This window comes from Brassica napus, chromosome C2 (assembly GCF_020379485.1).
Source record: "Brassica napus cultivar Da-Ae chromosome C2, Da-Ae, whole genome shotgun sequence".
In the NCBI taxonomy this organism is placed as follows: Eukaryota; Viridiplantae; Streptophyta; class Magnoliopsida; order Brassicales; family Brassicaceae; genus Brassica; species Brassica napus.
This window is the reverse complement of record NC_063445.1, coordinates 36907508-36925869: the sequence shown is the minus strand read 5'-3', so window position 1 is coordinate 36925869 and position 18362 is coordinate 36907508. Positions and strand designations below refer to the sequence as shown.

Below are 18362 nucleotides of genomic sequence, written 5' to 3'. Positions count from 1 at the left end.
ACCATCTTTCTGTTTCACAAAAAGAACTGGTGCTCCCCAAGGCAATACACTAGGGAGTATGAACCCCTTCTCAAGCAACTCCTCAAGTTGCTTCTTCAGCTCTGCCATCTGAGCTGGTGCCATTCTATATGGACTTTTAGATAATGGGGCCGCTCCAGGTTCCAATTCAATGATGAATGGGTCAGCCCTATCAGGGGGAATGCCCTGTAGTGCCCCAAACACATTCTGAAATTCCCGAACCAACGGTATACCCTCTGGGTCACAGGCCCCTACAACCTCATCAGTGTAAATGGTAGCCAAAAGGCCTCCCAACCATTTCCAAGCATCCGTTCTATTGGACTGCTGAAACCACCAACTACAAGAGGTTGGCTTGATTCCTTGGTACTTAATCGGGGTCCAAACTCTTTCTCAAGTTGCACCCTTCCCAGGTGACAATCTAGAGTTGCCCGATACTTTCCCAACCAGTCCATGCCCAAGATCACTCCATGATGCTTGGGGGGGACCACAATCAGATCTATAGGCATCGGCCTATCCAAGATCACCACAATCAGATCTATAGGCATCGGCCTATCCAAGATCACCACAATCAGATCTATAGGCATCGACCTATCCAAGATCACCACAATCAGATCTATAGGCATCGGCCTATCCAAGATCACCACCGATCATTAAGTACTTAGATGAGTAGGATCTCGGTTTGATCACACATTTGGAAAATGTCCCATAACATTCTCCAAAGCATCACACATTTGTGAACGTCCCATACCATTCACAAAAGTGTTTATAGTATACCTCAATCCTCATCATACTAAGATACTTAACATCGTGTTTCAAATTTCTCTTGGAATTGATCCATTCCATTCATTCAATCTTAAGGAATCCTACCTTGACTTACACTGAGTCCAAGCTTATCCATCTGATCACAAGCTCACTCATGTACTAGCCATGTAGCGTCTCCCTTAGACTAACATGAACATTGCATATGCTCACTTGTTTTGAACGGCCACCAAGGGATAACATTTACCTCCAAGAGAGTGTTGCACGTTTCTTTCAACCTAAGCCACTCTCTGGTCCATGTTACTTCCCTTGTCCAGGTCGTCCGTACAAAGATCTTGCATTGCGTCCATCATCCAATCCGTCTATTATTCCCAATAACTAGATAAACTAACATTTATGTTTTCAGGGTCTTGCCGTGGAAGAGTGTATCTTGGCTAAGCCGGCTCATCTTGGAACTTCCCCGTTCACAAGCATGAAACCCAAACTTACATCAACCCTCACTTGGCTCACCACAACTAAGGTTCCAAGTCATCTCAGTTTTCAGAAATAATTTCGGTTTGGAACTCAACATCTTTGAGCACTGTCCGTAACAGGATCAAGCATGCTCTGATACCAACTTGTAAGACCCGATCCCGGCCGACTAGGCCACGGTCGATGCCTCACGTTGCTCAGTCCATACCCGGACCGAAACTCCAAAAATTTTGCCCTTTATTTAAAATATCGCCCATTGGCGAGGGCTAACTCAGATCCTAGCTCAAGACTACCTTAGTCATTCCCTAGCTAGATCCTTTCAACTTATGCACAGCGGAATAACATCTATCATCTATTGGACTAAATCCAATCTAACACTTGTCTGGTCAGATCATCTCAGTTACTGGTCAGTAAACACAACTGCCAGCTAACTCCAAGGTCGATCCCGAACCCAAATCAAGGCATACAAATCTGAGGTTCCATTCCCCTAACCATTCTATCTAGATCTTTGCAACATTGCTAGATCATACCTTTGCCACATCCACGGAGCTTGTTAGCTCATCGGCCCAGCTACTCTAGCTGAATGAACTCATAAACCAGCTGATCGAGCTGTCACACTCGAACTGAGCTAGGACCGAGCTATGGCCAGCTGCCATATACTGCGTCCAGCTCCTTTACACCTGCATAAACTCTTCCCTTGGGTACTTAGTCATTCAGCCAACCATCCCCACAGACATAAGTAACCCTTGGAAGTCTTCAAACAGCTAAGGACATGCATCTGGCCCTTACCGGCTCATGCACTGTCCCACATCCTTTTTGCCTTATCAACTTATGATACCAAGTCCAGCTCATGGACTAACAATGCCCATCAGATCCTGAGACAATCAACCAACCACCCCACATGACTCAGAACTGATGAGTCTTCATACTTCCTAATCAGTCATGGAACCATGTCCCACTGAACCTGATTAGTGTTGCTCTTACCACCGGTGCATCCTTTGATCAATCAGATCAGACACCTTGATCCATCATCCAAGGATCAGGTCGTCCATCATTGCCCATGATCAGATCACACACGGCCTGCCTTACCAACACCAAGGTTGATAACCAGCAATTCCTTATGATCAATATCATAAGTGACAATATGTTCCAGCACACAAACATATGATCAGATATCCTAACACAAGGATCTGACCCCAATATGCCCTCAGGTGCAATTTCGACCCCAAGCAAACTTGCTCCAAAAATCAATTAAAATTCATGACAATTCATGATAAATCATAACTAAGAGAATGGTCCAATCGGATTTCCCAGAACCGGCCTCCAGCCCCTAGATCTCGGCCAAGATCAGCCAAACCGGCCCAAGGGACCATCTCTAAATCAATCCCTAAAAACTCATTAGGATTCATGATAATTCATGATAAATCTTAACTAAGAGAATGGTCAAGTCAGAATTCCAAGAACCGATCTCGATCCTATAGATCTTGACCTAGAACAGCCCCACCGGCCACCTTGACCATCTCGAAATCAATTAGATAAAAATCCCCAAATACCATGATAATTCATTATAAATACCCACTAAGAAGAATCAATCATCAGATCCCCTCAAGTCCTTCAGGAACTATGAGATCTGATCATACCTTCCAAACCAAGGCCATGGAGGATTTCTCCTAACCGGCCAAGGCCATGGTTTAGTGTCATCAAGTCTGATCCAACAGACTACACCATAATCATTCACAATATATATATTCCTCAAGTACGTGCCATACTTGGCCATGATCAATTCCTCAGTCAACAGAATTGGAATTCAAAAGGTAATCATAAAACCGGTTACCTTATACATGATCTGATTAGATCATGTGCCTTCCCTTATTATGTTCGGCCATGCTCCTCCAGTGCACGCCTCTATCAATCCTTATCATATACTTCCAGTATTGATAAGTTCCATTCATGGGTCGTACCCCTGATCCCTTCCATGGAACTTCCATGAAACCAGTTTCTACACTGCATCCACCTTCAAGGCTATTCATGCCATTGTGAGTGAAGTCCGGCCTTCTCCCTTCTCTCCTGGGTGTTTGCGTGTGTTCCCAAGACACAGAGGAAGCCCAGGATGTGATCATCCATGATCAAACATCATCACAGGGTCGACCATCACTTCCCCCTTCAGTGCCCATGAAACTGCCTTTCTACACACATCTGCCCTTAAGGCTGTTCATACCATTGAGAGTGTAGTCCGGCCTTCTCCCTTCCCTCCTGACCATTTGAGTGTGTTCCCAGGACACAGAGGAAGCCTATGACATGATCATCCATGATCAATCACCATCAAAGGGTCGTTCTCAACTCCCCTTGTGATTGCCCACAAAACTGCCTCTTTGCTGCCTTCACACCACTCTTGATCTTGGATGGAGCAATCCGACTCTCTCTCTCTTTTTCTCTGGTTTTCTTTGTGTTTCAGGGTGTAGAAGGAAGCCCCTGGTGTCCCTGCAAAGGCACGGACTTGCCTAGTATCCATCCTCTTGATCTCACAAACAAACTCCACCGGAAACAACCAGTAACCACCACGGATCAGATCGTCCAACCGTCGGTTTGCCTCTCTTTTCTCTCCGGAAGTTTTTCTGAGTTTTCTGTATTCTCTTCATATGACCATACTGGTGCATTTCCACGCACCGCAGTCCGTCCGGACGATCCTATCCAGAATCGGGGACATGATAGATCTCTGTATATTTTTTCTGGTTTTTAGCACACCTGTCTTTTGCTCTTTTCTGCTTTGTAGATCTTTTTTGTTCCCGGGTGGTTTATTTCGTTGGCTTCGAGACGAGTGGATGCGTGTAGAGGCGCGTGGAGAGCTTATCCTTCGTGTGGTGGTGTTGAATCGTCGGTATTCAGAGGTTCAGATGTTTTTTGGTCAGTATTAGGTCGTCGGTGATCTGATTTATGTGCTGGCTTTTAGATCTGCGATTCTTTCCATGGAGTGTTTGGTTGATATTGTGTTAATCTTCCCCCTCTCTGTTTTGCCTTTTTTTACCCATTCAACGGAGAGGATGTATCCTCTAAATCCTTGATTGACATTGATTCCTCTAGTCGCTCTTCATCTTCAGTGTGATAGTGGTGTTTTGGCGAGTCCGCAAGCAGACCGGAGTTAGCATCTCTATTGTGAAAAGTTGGTTGGTGTCACCTCTCCTTTCTCAGTCGTGAAGGAGTCCTTGCTGCATCTCTTGATAAGTGTTTGTCTCCTCTGGACTTGTTCGTTGAGTTCATAATTCCTCGGTGGCTTCTTCTTGAAGGTTTGAAGTATTATAATGAGTTTGAGGCTTGGGTTCATTCAGATGAAGATGTGGCTGTGAGGAGGGTTTGTCCCAGGTGTTGGTTCTTGGTTCCTTGGTTCGGTGTTGGTGTGTGTGTTTGATGCTATTCGGCGTGGTTCTGGCTTTCCATCTTGAACAGGAGGTTCATGTGAGTTTCGGTTGCTTCGTCCTTTTCGCCGCTTGTTCGTTTGGCTGACTGTGGTCTTCGCTGGTCTTCCGGTTGGTTTAAGCCTCGACTTTTTATATTTGTTCTCTTAAGGGTTGTAAGAAGGTCTAGTTGTACAAATTTCCGTTAGTTTAAAATTATGTTTCAGTGTCTTTTTGATGCTCATGTTTGGGTTTTAGTTTCCCTGTTATGGGATATGTTTTCGGGGTTTTCATCGTGTTCCGCCGACTGAAGTTGTATTCCATCGAATGTTTAATATAATCTATTAACAAGAGAAATGTCAATTCAATCCCCTTGTTTTCCGGTGGTAAATGGCAATCTCCGCCTTCCTATTGCGTCGTTTCCGTCATCAACGTTACGTTCTGGGCAGTGAATATCAGGAAATGGGGCCTGGATTCACAAAAGAGGAAGAATTTATGTGAAATCAGAGGCCAATTCTGAGGAAGAAACTTCGTCTAGTTCTAGTGAAAGCACTACTAGTGGCAATGCATCTAGCTTCTTGTCTGTTCTCTGTCCGTTGCTTAAACTCTTCTCTGTGAATTCTCCCTTCAAACTTTCTGCTCATCAAAGTGTCTCGTCTCCTTTTCTGTTCTCATGATACGCTCTCTTTTCTTTTCTCTCGACTATTGTTTCCAGGGAGGTGATCCTTCTCAGCAAAGTAATCATGCTCTTGAGGTTACTCCAACAACCCTCTTCATGTATCAAAATGTCTGTTTGAGAAGTAAGATCTGACATGAGCCTAATCAAAGATTTGACTTATGTGCTAGAGTTTACCGGCTCTGTTAAGCCTTTTTGGTTATGATTTACGAGGAACCACAGAGTTTTTCTCAACTTGTTGAGTGGTCCTGTTTTAATGATTATGGACAGTATTTGTCAGCAATGATTTACATGAAAAGAAGCTCTTTTTTTTTTTTTGAATTAATGTTAAATTCATTCAAAAAAGCCTGTATACATCAAGCGCATCCTTTGTTTCTATAAATAAAACTCAAGATCAACTACCCGCTCCTTCTTACATATTACCTTCCTATTTACATTCTAGTAAGAAACCAAAATTGCATCAGTTGCTCCATACCCTTCACCCCATCCCTTCTCATCAAAGAGATCTTGTTTCTAATTCCTTTCTCAACCTGTATTTTGATAATTGGAAGAGGCAACAGCTTCTCTCCATGGCTTAGCTTGTTACGCTCTCTCCACACAGCATATAGCACCACCTGGAATGTATATCTTATACAAAATCTACTCATCTTCTCCCTTTTCTCATCCGATATAATCACCAGTATCTCAGACCAATCTTTAGTATAAGCAGATCCCAGAATACCTTTAGCAACATATTCCCATAACTGAGAAGAGTAATCACACTCGAAGAATAAATGGCTTCTCGTTTCAGTAGCTTTTTTACACAAAACACAACTTGTGTCTACCCCCTGACTCCATATAGCCACTCTGTCCATAGTAGTCAATCTATTTTTTATCGCTAGCCATGCCATGAAAGCAAATTTTGGAGTAGCTTGAGGAAACCAAATACCACATGACCATGCACAACGCGGTTTTCTTTCCCTTAATATGATCCACGTTTCTCGTGATGAAAACCTCTGTTTGTACCCTGATTTGCCTTTCCAAACGCTTATATCTTCCTTCTCAGAATCCAATTTACTAGCAATAATATTTAACTCCCTTTCGATATCATTCAACAAGTCAGTACGATGCCTCCTCCTCATTCTGACACTTAACACAGCTTCCTCCAGGGTTGCATTCCTCCTGACCCCCAAATCAATGATTCCTCTAGGACCCAAAATATCAAAGATAGCACCCCTCACCGACCATGAATCATACCAGACAGAGACATGTCTGCCATTACCCAACTCTTTTTTATAAAACAACTTCGCTTCAGTTCTCATTTTTAACATTTTATGCCACATCCAAGATCCATTCACCATTTTCGAGCTTAGTTCCCAAAAGCTTTTACCCTTCAGTAAGTTTGCTTCAATCCACTTACCCCACAGTGATTCACCCGTAAGCATTCTCCAAATTAGCTTAAGACCATACACCTTATTGACTACCTTTAAATCTCTGATACCCAATCCACCCTCACACTTCAGACTACAAATATCTCTCCACGCCACTTTGGAACTCGTTGTTTTGAGACTTGGACCAGACCAAAGAAATGCAGCACAGATTTGCTCCACCTTTTTAATACAAGCGCCAGGAAGCCGAAATACAACAGACCAAAAATTAGCAATGCTCATAAGAACAGAATTGATCAATTGTAATCTGCCTGCATAGGATAGAAACCGACAGGTCCAAGAACTAATTTTTCCTCTGATTTTCTCCAGTAGAGGTAGATAGTCTTGCTTCCGCATAACTTGCATCATAAGAGGGAGACCCAAATATCTCACTGGTAGCTCACCAACAGCAAAAGGGAAATTGGTCAGTACACTTCTTTTCTCAGCCTCTTTTACTCCCGCCATGTATATTGTTGATTTCTCCAAGCTAATACTCAAACCTGACCAACTTTCAAAGTCTTTAAACACTGTCAGAGCTCCCTCAATAGATTGCTTCGAACCTTCCACAAACACCATAAGATCATCCGCGAAACACAAATGTGTAAGAGCCAGACTTTTGCAACCTGGATGAAGCGCGAATTTCTTATCTGCCACTGCTCTATCAATCTTCAGAGATAGGACATTCATACACATCACGAAAAGGTAAGGGGATAATGAACAGCCCTGACGAAGACCTCTGGAGCTTTGAAAGTAGCCTGCGAGATCCCCATTAACCTGTACCGAGAATGAAGGGCTCGTAATACATAACTTTATCCAATTTATAAACTTCTCCGGAAACCCCCAAGTCCTCAAGCTTTCCAATACAAACTCCCACTGCACTGAATCGAATGCTTTCGATATGTCTATCTTCATAACACACCTAGGAGAGATGTTTTCTTTATGATATCCTTTCACCAACTCAGAGGCAAGCAGTACATTCTCCATAAGAAGTCGTCCTTGCACAAATGCAGACTGCGATTCAGTAATAATACTTGGAAGAATCTTTTTAAGTCTGTTAGCCAGAATCTTTGAGACCACCTTATATATAACATTGTAGCATGCTATCGGCCGATGATCCTTCATTTCCATCGAGTCTAACTTCTTAGGGATTAAAGCAAGTATAGTTGAGTTTATACTTTTTGGTAGAAACCCAAATCTAAAGACTGATTGTACTGCGATGGTAAAGTCTCGAGATAGAACCGGCCACGTAGTTTTAAAGAACTCACAAGGATACCCGTCTGGTCCAGAAGATTTATTGTTTGGCATTGCAAAAAGAACTTTTCGGATTTCTTCTTCAGAAACTTCTACTTCCAACTGATCACATTCTTCAGAAGAACATCGAAATTGCAACAGATCCTCCAGTTCCCCCTCAGATGCCCCCTTATAGTTGACCGGCTTGTGATTCAAAAATTCCTCAAAGAACCGTTCTGCTTCCATCTTTATCTCAGAATGAGTAGATACCACACTTCCACTCCCCCTTCGAATTTCTCTTATCATATTCTGAGCATGACGGGATTTGATCGCCCTATGGAAAGTCTTATTGTTTTTATCTCCAACACCAAGCCAATGTAGCTTAGCTTTTTGTTTTAAAAAATCCTCCTCCAGACTGGCAATATGCAGCCACTTTCCATAAGCATCTGCCTCTTCTTGGACTGCAATATCGGTTGGATGTGCTAACGTTTCCTTCTGCTTATCACATAACAGATCAAAAGCCTCCTTCGCCCGTTTCGACAGATTACCCAATTTATCTCTCCCCATCTCGCGTATCAACGGTTTCAGAAATTTTAGCTTCTTGGAAAATCTGAACATTGCTGATGTAGAGTGATATAATCTCTCCGTTGAATCCCAATACCTCTGAACCATTGGTAAGAAATCAGGTATACTTCCAATTACATTGATGTACTTGAACGGCCTCTTGATCTTTTCTCCTGGAGGAAACAACTGAACAATACACCTCATGTGGTCAGAGCATCCACCAGGTTCGAATATAGAATATGCATTGCTAAATCTCTGCAGAGCCTCCTCATTTAGCAGTACCCTATCCAACTTCTTACAGATAATCCCATCTTCTCTTTTATTACACCATGTATATTTAGGACCTTGATACGCCATGTCAGTGAGCTGACATTGTAGAACCAGCCTCTGAAAGTCTCTCATACCAGTAGAAATCCGACTCATGTTATCAAACCTTGAACTCTCTCCTCCTTCAATAATTTCATTAAATCTCCCATTATTATCCAAGCTTTGTTTTTGAAAATAGGAGACTTATGGTGATATGCCAAATCCTCCCACAACGTCTTCCTTTCATCAACTTGGTTACTAGCATATATACAGGAACAGTAGAACTCAGCTTCACCCTTTAGCTCCACTGAACAGGTAATTATTTGATCCGACTTATATACATGAGTCATACGGATCTCGTCTCTCCATATCAACCAAATTCTTCCACCACTACTATCTTCATAATTCGTAATTGAAGACCAGTCTCTGAATACCTTATTCAAAATCCTACCAGCTTTCCCTTCCTTCACTCTAGATTCCAAGATACAGCCAAACTTCATCTCCCTCCTATTCACCCACTCAGTCACCACGGAATGTTTTAAATCTTTGTTAAAACCTCGAACATTCCAGAAGAAACACGACATGATTAAAGATTTCGACGAGAGGACCTTTTACTCATAGGTTGTACCTCTTGAGCTTTAGTCCTCTGACCTCTTCTTCCTCCTTTTTGCATAGCGGTCTTCTCTTTTTCTTTAATCTTCTGATTTAAAATCTCATCTTCCATCCTATCTTCTTCAGATATGCTCACTGTCTCCACCTCCTCACTATCTTCCTCTTGCGCCTCCGTTATCTCCCCTTCCTCCTCATCATCTACTGAAAGAACAGAAAACTTAGAGGCTGATATTTGGATTTCCCCTGGATCTTTCAGCGGAGTTTTAGCTTGAGCTCTGCCCACCTTATCAGGTGAAACAAGCGCCCAGTCATTCCATATCTTCTCAACTGAACCCGGAACTACTCTATCCGCAGTAGTTGTTTTCCCTTCACTCTCAACACTGACCTCCTGCTGTGATACTACATCAACTAGTGTAATAGATTTCTCCACTAACCCCCCTGTTCCTTCCATATCCTTATCTTTTTGAGCTTCTTCTCGTTTATCCCTCTCCTCTACCTTCTTTTCTCTTTTTCTTAACCCACCACACACTTTATCAGTATGACCCCATTTCTCACATAAGTTGCATCTAGATGGCAACCACGGGTAGTAAAACGCAGCTGTAAACTCCTTTCCTCCCCAAGTAAATTCTATCTCTTTTGGCAGCGTCTTAGTGATATCAACTTTAACAAATATTTTTGCTTCCTCAAAGTTTGAACATGCGATGGTCTCAGGATGAAGACGGATCGGATGCCCCACAGTACTCGTCATAAAGCTCAAAGCCTCCCATGAAAATGTACTTAGTGGTATCTTCCTCAGAAGAACCCACATCGGAACAGCCTCATCCTCTTGTTTCTCTTCCTCTGCCCTTGGAGTCCACTTCTTCACTACCATAGGAACTCCTGCAATGTTCCACATACCCCGCTTAATAACCTTCTCCCTTGCTTTCGAATTCGAAACCTTGAACCTCATTGTCCTTGCATCAACATCATAAACCTCCACCTTAGAAGTGGTGTCACCATAACTCCAAATCTTGTTTACCACCATATGAACTTTCGCTATGTGAGGAGCTATATCCAGAAATTTACCAACTACAAATTCCTCCCATAACGGAGTGGAATCAGAGAAGATATCATCTGGAATCGCAACCTTACACTTCCCGTCCTTCGATTGAACTTCTACGTCATATTTCCTCAAAACCCTTTTCTCCTTCGCTATCGAAACCCAACTCGAGTCTCCTTTCTTCAAACCTAGATCCAATGGCTTCTCTGTAACTCCCAAGCCCTGCACATCTTTCAACACCTCCCGATCACTCCCCGGCGGTTCCGATGAGCTCGGCGGAATGGCCGAATCCATCGAGAAAATCTAGCTCAACGTCGCCTCCAAAATCGCCTCGTTTTTTCGCCACAAGTAAAACGGTGCCGTTAAAAGAAGCTCTTCTTCCTAATGGTTGGAATGTATTCAGGTCGCAACTTCTTCTTTAGCATCTATTGCAAGACTTCTATGGGGATCTCGAGTATCATCCATGAGTACAGATGTTTCTTCTAGTCCACCTTTGCGATTGCAGCTTTTTGAATTTGGTATGTTAAATACAAACAAAATAGAATTAGTGGAAAGTTAGTTATATACTGTGACAGTTTATTGGGTTTTTTTTTTTTTTTTTTGACACCAGAGGCATGTCCCTTTTGCCGTAGGGAGCGCGAAGCCATGACTGAGCTACACCTCTCTGTAGAAGTAAGAACTGGAACATCTTTTCCCTGATAAATAGCGTATTAAGCAGTTCATCCTGATACTTGTTGGTCTTCAGGTTTATCCTTGTCCTAAAGGATCTGTAAGACACAGGGAACTGGTTAGAAGATCCGGTGGACAAGAGATGTACTTTTACCTTCTTGTACTATCATTTGCTTTCTTTGTCATCCTTACACAACTATTTCCCTAATAAAGGTCAATTCTGTGAATGAAAGGTTTCCGTTCCTCATTGACCCCAATACCGATACTTCGATGTATGAGAGTGGTAAGTTTTGAGTTCCAGCATTATTAGCCTCTTGTCCTCTTCTCTGGATATCTTTACATTGGTTCTCTTCTGTTTTCTAATTAACAGGTGACATCGTAAAGTACCTATTTAATCAATATGGAAATGGGAGAGGCCCTTCCACAGGACTTCTGGAAAGGTGAGTATCGCCAGACTCTGCTATTTTATTTGGTCAAGCTATCATTGTCTCTAGCTCCTAGCTTGAACGCTATACATCGTGTAGATTAGGTATAATTTATTGTGGTATTACTAACTTTTCTAGACTTGTCCAGCACCTTGTTCACAGGATGGATGCCAACACTTCTCCGAGCAGGTAGAGGCATGTCATTATAGGACAAGGCTTCAACAGATCCACCACCTCAAATGCTCGAGCTCTTCTCTTACGAAAACAACTCGGTATTATGCTTTTTCCTTTTCATTTCTTGTATCCAAGTTTTTTCTTATGATTAATCTAATGATGCATACATTCCTTTACTACAATATCGCTATTATTTATAAATCTGGGTTTTAATTCATTCACTCTTTTTCCCTTTCAGTATACGCGGTTGGTGCGTGAAGCACTCTGTGAGTTGGAGCTCCCCTATGTATTACACAACATTGGAGAAGGGTCCACGCGAATGAGATCACTTTCGGGATCCGATAAGGTTTATTTCGAGTTTCGTTTCTTTGTATACACAGTCTAAACTCTTACTAATCACTTATCTGGCTGTTGCTTGTTATGAATCATAGGTTCCATTTTTGGTTGATCCAAACACTGGTGTCCAGTTAGGTGATTACCAGAAGATTCTGGCTTACCTCTTCAAGACTATTCTTCACCAGTATCTGCATAGTGCATAATCTGACATATACACCATTATCCTCAACTTGAGGACCCCAAAGCAAGGTACAAGCTTTTAACACCACATGTTTTGATAATATCATGGAAGAACAATGGTCATTCTTGGGGAATTAAAAATAATATCCGAACTTTTTGAACAAATGATGGGTCGGTACTCGGTATCTGGAGGAAGAAGTTAAGAGACAATTAATGGCGTTTCCAGGGATCTTTTTATAGAAAGTTAGATCTATAATGTATGGAAGTCTCCGAAATAGACTAAAACTCATTTGTTATGTAACAATGCAGGATCAGGACGCATGGTAACACAAAGGTCCTTTTCTTATTTTAGGTATCTTTGATGTATATAATAATAATAGTGCCAATATTGGTAAATATTGTATATCAAGACTAAACACCTGTCTTGTTTTGTGTTTGGGGATCAGATTCTTCTCTTTCAAGCATCAGTTTGATAACATGAGCCACCCCATTAAGTTTCACATCTTATCTATTTTATTAAAATAGAATCACTATTTTTATTTACCATAAAAATTCATACTAGGTCGATCTAATTACTACACTTATTTGATTATTTACATTGGTCTATTGGTTACATAATATTTCTAAAAAAAATAATAATTATAAAGACATTAATAATAAATCAATTTTTACTGGAAATTTAAAATTTACTTTTAATTATTAAAAAATCTATTTAGAAAAAAATCAGATAAAATTTTACTAAAAATTTTAAACATTTTTAAGGGATAATAAAAAATGCCTTATTTAGGATTTAATATATGGAAAATGCACTGTTTATTTTGTTTTTTGAAAAGTGCAGTTTTGCCCTTATTTGAATTAAAATTACATTTATTTATCATCTAAAATTTTGTATGTAGGTTAAGGCCACCCTTTAATTTCCTAACCGAATTGTTGTTGTGGTATTGAAAATTATTTTGATTAGGGATACGAATGTGATGGAAATGAAATACAGGAGAAATACACTCCAATTTTATCTGTGTTTTTTTGTCCATTCATCATTAATAGTGCTGGAAATCTGAGTCACTACATACAGGTCCTGCCCCTGTTTGACCCGCCACGAGCGGATGCGGATCGACGATTGAAAAAATTCAACATGTTGGTGCGGGTGCAGGAATTAAATTTGACTCGCAGGTACTCGCTAATCCCCAAAATAAAAAAAAACAACTTTTTTGTAAATATAAAATATAAAATATGTAAAAATATAGAATTTTTTTTAATTATATAATTTTAAATACAAATATATTATTTATATTATTTTTTATAAAAATAATTAATTTATAATAAAAATAATTATTTTATTAAATTTAATATTATCTGTGGATCCCGCGTATTACCCTCAAATCTCATCGGGGTGGATGCAGGTATATCATTTTTTCTTTGCAGGTTAAAATTTTAAGTAAAAAAAACAAGTCGACCAACGGGTTGGCGGGTCAGGCAGGGCGGATTGACCCGCGAACCCAGCTAAATCTCAATTTGTGGAAAGCTTTCGATGGCTTCACTAATATGTAGAACAAAAAGAATATTTAGTAAACTACTTGTGGATCACTTTGCATATAAATAAAACTATCCTGCAAACACAAAAAATGGTGGTCAAATATAGAGGCTGAATGGATGATTTTCTTTTTTCTTTTTTCCTATAAATACTACTCCTAACTTCATTTCTTTATTTCTAAACTAAAATTTTTTATAATATTTAGAAAATAAATATATATATATATATATTTTTTTTTACTTGACATATTCATAAATTCAACATAAAATTATTTTCACATTATATTAGTATGCTATAAAATATATAACTATACTAATTAATCAAACCGGAACATAACCGAAAAATGAAACTAAAACATAACCAAAATTTATGAAAACCCGAAGGTAAATTATTTCTTTAATCTGAAAAATAAAAACTGAACAGAAATCAAAACGATACCCAAATATTTAAAATATAATAAAATACTACTATTTTAATTTTAAAATATCTTATATTTATAATTATAAAATAAAAAATATTCAACAAATTTTTACTTGAATATTTTTCATGGTTTTAACTTGGATTTTTGATTATATACCGGGTTTTAAAAAAAATTGTTATGACCCCAAAATTAATTATTCAAACCGATCCGTTCATAAAAAAATGTTTGGTTCCTAAACGGGTACTAATCATTTCAACCCGAGATTTGACTAACTACACATGATAACCACGAAACCAAAATACTCAAACACAAACGAGTATGATAAAGATACATATCCGCTGTCAGCTCCGCTCCCTGAGGATTTCCTACCGCAAACACACGTGGAGCGATGGCTAAACGCTTGGATGGTGGTGGTGGAAATGCCACATTGCCCCTCCTTGGACAATCTTTTAAGATATGACCCGACTGGTCAGAACCATAGCAGTTCCTAGCTACCGCTACTAGTGCTAGTGTCGTTGCTGGTGTTGCAACCTGGGCATCTAATGGCTTACTCTCATAACTTCTGCTTTTATGCCACATCCTTCCACAATTATAACACTTAACTTTTACTGATCCCAAGTCCTCTTCTCTGACACTAAAGTCTCTCCTGACTTAGGCTGAGCTGCCTTGAAAAACTTATGGTCCTCGGCAATACATGTCTCTTGAACGACAACCTTCTCCATCAGATTGTCTAAGCTGGTGTGCGAGACCACGCTGCATCTGCCGCGACGTTCCACTCGCATCACATATAAGAACACTACAAAAAATATGAGTATTGGTAACAGTTCGCGGTAGCACGAATTCACCAACTGCTACCAAAAGTACCAAGATCATATCACAATTCTATCGTAGCACTAAATCCGCGCTAAGATAGAATTTCATTAAGCTGGAAAGCAAAACTAAGGGATTTCATTTGCAGTAACACTTTTGCTGAAAATTTTAGTTTTGTCCGCCAAATACTAACAAAAAAAGCTCATTCATCCTCCCTCTCTCTCTCTCCTACTTCCCTTTCTCTCTGTCTAGCGATGAATTTCTTTTATTTTTTTCTTCCTTCAATCTATCTATCTTCTTCCTTCATCTTCTTCAATCATAAACATCAGAGCATTCTCTGTTGGAAAAGATTAGTGGATCGGGTTCTTCTCGATCAATTCCACTCCAATCTGATCAATTCCACTCCAATCGAGTTCAAAATCAAAATTTAAAAACCCTAATCCGTCTTTTGTAACTTTGCCCACACTGGAGAAACTGTGTGGGAACATTATCACGTCAAGCCACTGGATCTCGTCGCATACTCTCCTGCGCCTTCCTCTGTAGCTCTTAACCACCATCATCTTTGCCTTCTCTCGCTTCATCTTCTTCTTCTCGTCTTTTCAGTTCCATCATCGCTTCTAAACTCAAGAGGTCGTTCTTGTCTGAGTCTTACACTTGGCTTGAAGGGGATGTTGGTTACGGACAAATGCTTAGAACGCTTCCCTACACTCTCCACTGGTATCCGCCTTACCGGAAAATGGAACCCTCTGCTCCGGAGCATCTCCACCGCCGGGTCTCGGCGTCGGGTTGAGATTGTCAAGGCTTCGACTGTGGATTCGGATTACTCGTCGAGAAGGAGCAGTAGCAACGAGCAGAGGGAGTCGATTATGCTTCCTGGATGCGACTACAACACTCTTGCTTACTCTTACCTCAACACTCTTGCTACTGTTTTGGAAGGGTTTTTTCTCTCTTCTTAAGAGGTAAAGGCTTAAGCTTTATTGTTTGCTTCGAAGTTGATTCCGTTCTTCCTTGAAGGTTTGAAAGTAGGTTGAAGTTCTTTTGTTATGAATATATAAGTTTAAAGTTTGAGTCTTGCTTGTTGATTAATCCCTCTAAGTAGTCTCCAAACTCATAACTCGTGTACATATTCTGTGACATTAACAGCTGAGAGTTGAGGCTTAGCTGGAAATATGCAATTACATTTGAGAATAATGGTAATGTGTCAACTGATGTCTAGTTTTATCGTAAGAAAGTGTGTTCCTTTAGTTCTGATTTGTGCTGTTCATCATCATCCATACGTTAGTTGATAGTTTCTGAACAATGTCTTGTTCTGTGATGTATGAGTTATAGTGGATGATATGTCAGAGAGAAGATTGTTAACGTTCAATCATTTGTAATTTTTTAATTAGCTTGTATTGTTTCTTGCTGTTTTGAAATCTTGTAACTGAGCTTTGCAGAGAAAATTGGAAGATGCCTTAAAAGAGCCAGAGGAATGGGACATTGCTCTGTTTCTCTCTGTAAGGTTCTGAGAACTATGGTTTAGTGAGACAGTCTTATTCAAAGACGCCTTTGTTACAAGTATCGTTTACCGTTTTTGCAGGTCATCACACACGAAGATGAGAACGGAAACGTCAAACTTGAGTGTCCCGCCATTGGTAAACAACAGTTTGCAGCTGGGAGATTTCATATTGACTCACAGAGGACAGCTACTAAAGATGTTGATCGCATTGTTGGGCTTGATGTTCTTCGTATTATCAAAGAGTCTACTGCTACTTCTTTGGCTTATGCTTTTGAAAGGTAAAACAATTAAATAAATCTTGTATTTGTTCTTGGTGGTGGTACCTTTGATATGTCCGGTAGTTTACATTATACTAGTGTTCGGTCCCCGTGCGTTGTATGGGGAAAAAATATTAATTTTTGAAGTTTAACATCAATATTAGATTTTGATCCGCTTTCGAAGCGCGGATTTTTCTTGGATTATAAATAGAATTTAATATGAATTAGTATTTTGGAATTGTACATTATTATGTTAACGTATGTATTATATCGAAACATAAAATTTGTTTAAACTTATATAATTTAGAATTACTTTATTTGAGATTTTGTATATACATTCTAATATAGATCTCTCTTAAGTTTGGAAATTTGATCTGGATTCAAAAAATTCAACCGAAACCAACTCAAAAATATATGTTTGGTTTGGGTCCGAATACATGGCAAAGCACCTATTGTATGTTTTCTTTTGACATACGGGTCTCGGTTTGGGTCCGGATCCTACTGAGACCCGATCGGATACCCAAAGAATGCAAAATATTTTGTTTATATTAGGTATATCTGGGTATTTCAGATATATTTTTGATATTATATATATTCTTTTAACTTTCAGGTTTAGGTTTTGGATTATAGTTTTGAGTATTTTTGACTTTTTTTTTTTTTGGGGGGGGGGGGGGGGGGAGGGGAGGGGAGGGAGTTTGGGTGTTTTTTGGTTTTCTAGCACTTAGGTTTTTTTTCAGGGTCTAAATATTGGAACCGTTTCAGCCCGATACATACCAGAAAATTACGGGTAGTTTACATAGATCCAAACCACCGACCTAGACACAAAAAAAACAAATTGTACCTAACCCATAGATCCAAATGTTCAAGCATACTCTCTCTCAGTATATTTTGTGTGCATTTTTATAAAAGTTAACATTTGTTTTTGTAAATATTTTGATATATGTTTGACAGTTTCAAATCACCTTAAATTAAATGCTACCTTATTAGGTTCAAAAGTTTAGATTTTGTTGACATGTAACTGGCATATATTAATAATAATAACATACAAATAAACATGGGTGACATGTCATCGTGAATATTGAAAGTGAAGCTTTATCAAGGATTAAAATGTTCATATCAAAATCAATATATTGTTGTCAATTTTTTAAACAAAAAAAAAATTCTATCAAGGTAACAAATTATTCGCTGTATTCAATGTATCACATATCAATATGGCAATTAACAATAATGTTATACAGTTGGAGAAAATAAAGGTAGGACCATAAAATATTAATGAAAAATTGCAAGTAACTTTTTTTAAGTAGATTTTTTGGAAATGATTTCTTTTTAATAGTATAACTAGATTTTGACCCGCGCTTCAAAAACGCGGGTTTTTTCCGATTAAGAATATTGTTTGATATGAATTATTATTTTGGTTTTGATGTTTTGAAGTATATTATTAAGTTATAAAGTGTTATTATATCGAAAAAGTAAAAGAATTTTAGTTTAAAATTATATAATTTATCAAATAGTTTATTTTAGATTTTATATGTGTATTCTTATGTTACAACGTCATCGTTGCATTTTGTGTGTATTTTGTAAGAGTTAT

The 18362-nt window shown here is 39.3% G+C and overlaps 1 pseudogene; it reads left to right on the top strand.

Annotated features, from left to right (window-relative positions):
• Nucleotides 1-3371: 3371 nt before the first annotated feature.
• LOC111198306 lies at nucleotides 3372-16994 on the top strand (annotated as a pseudogene).
• The last annotated feature ends 1368 nt before the right edge of the window (nucleotides 16995-18362 follow it).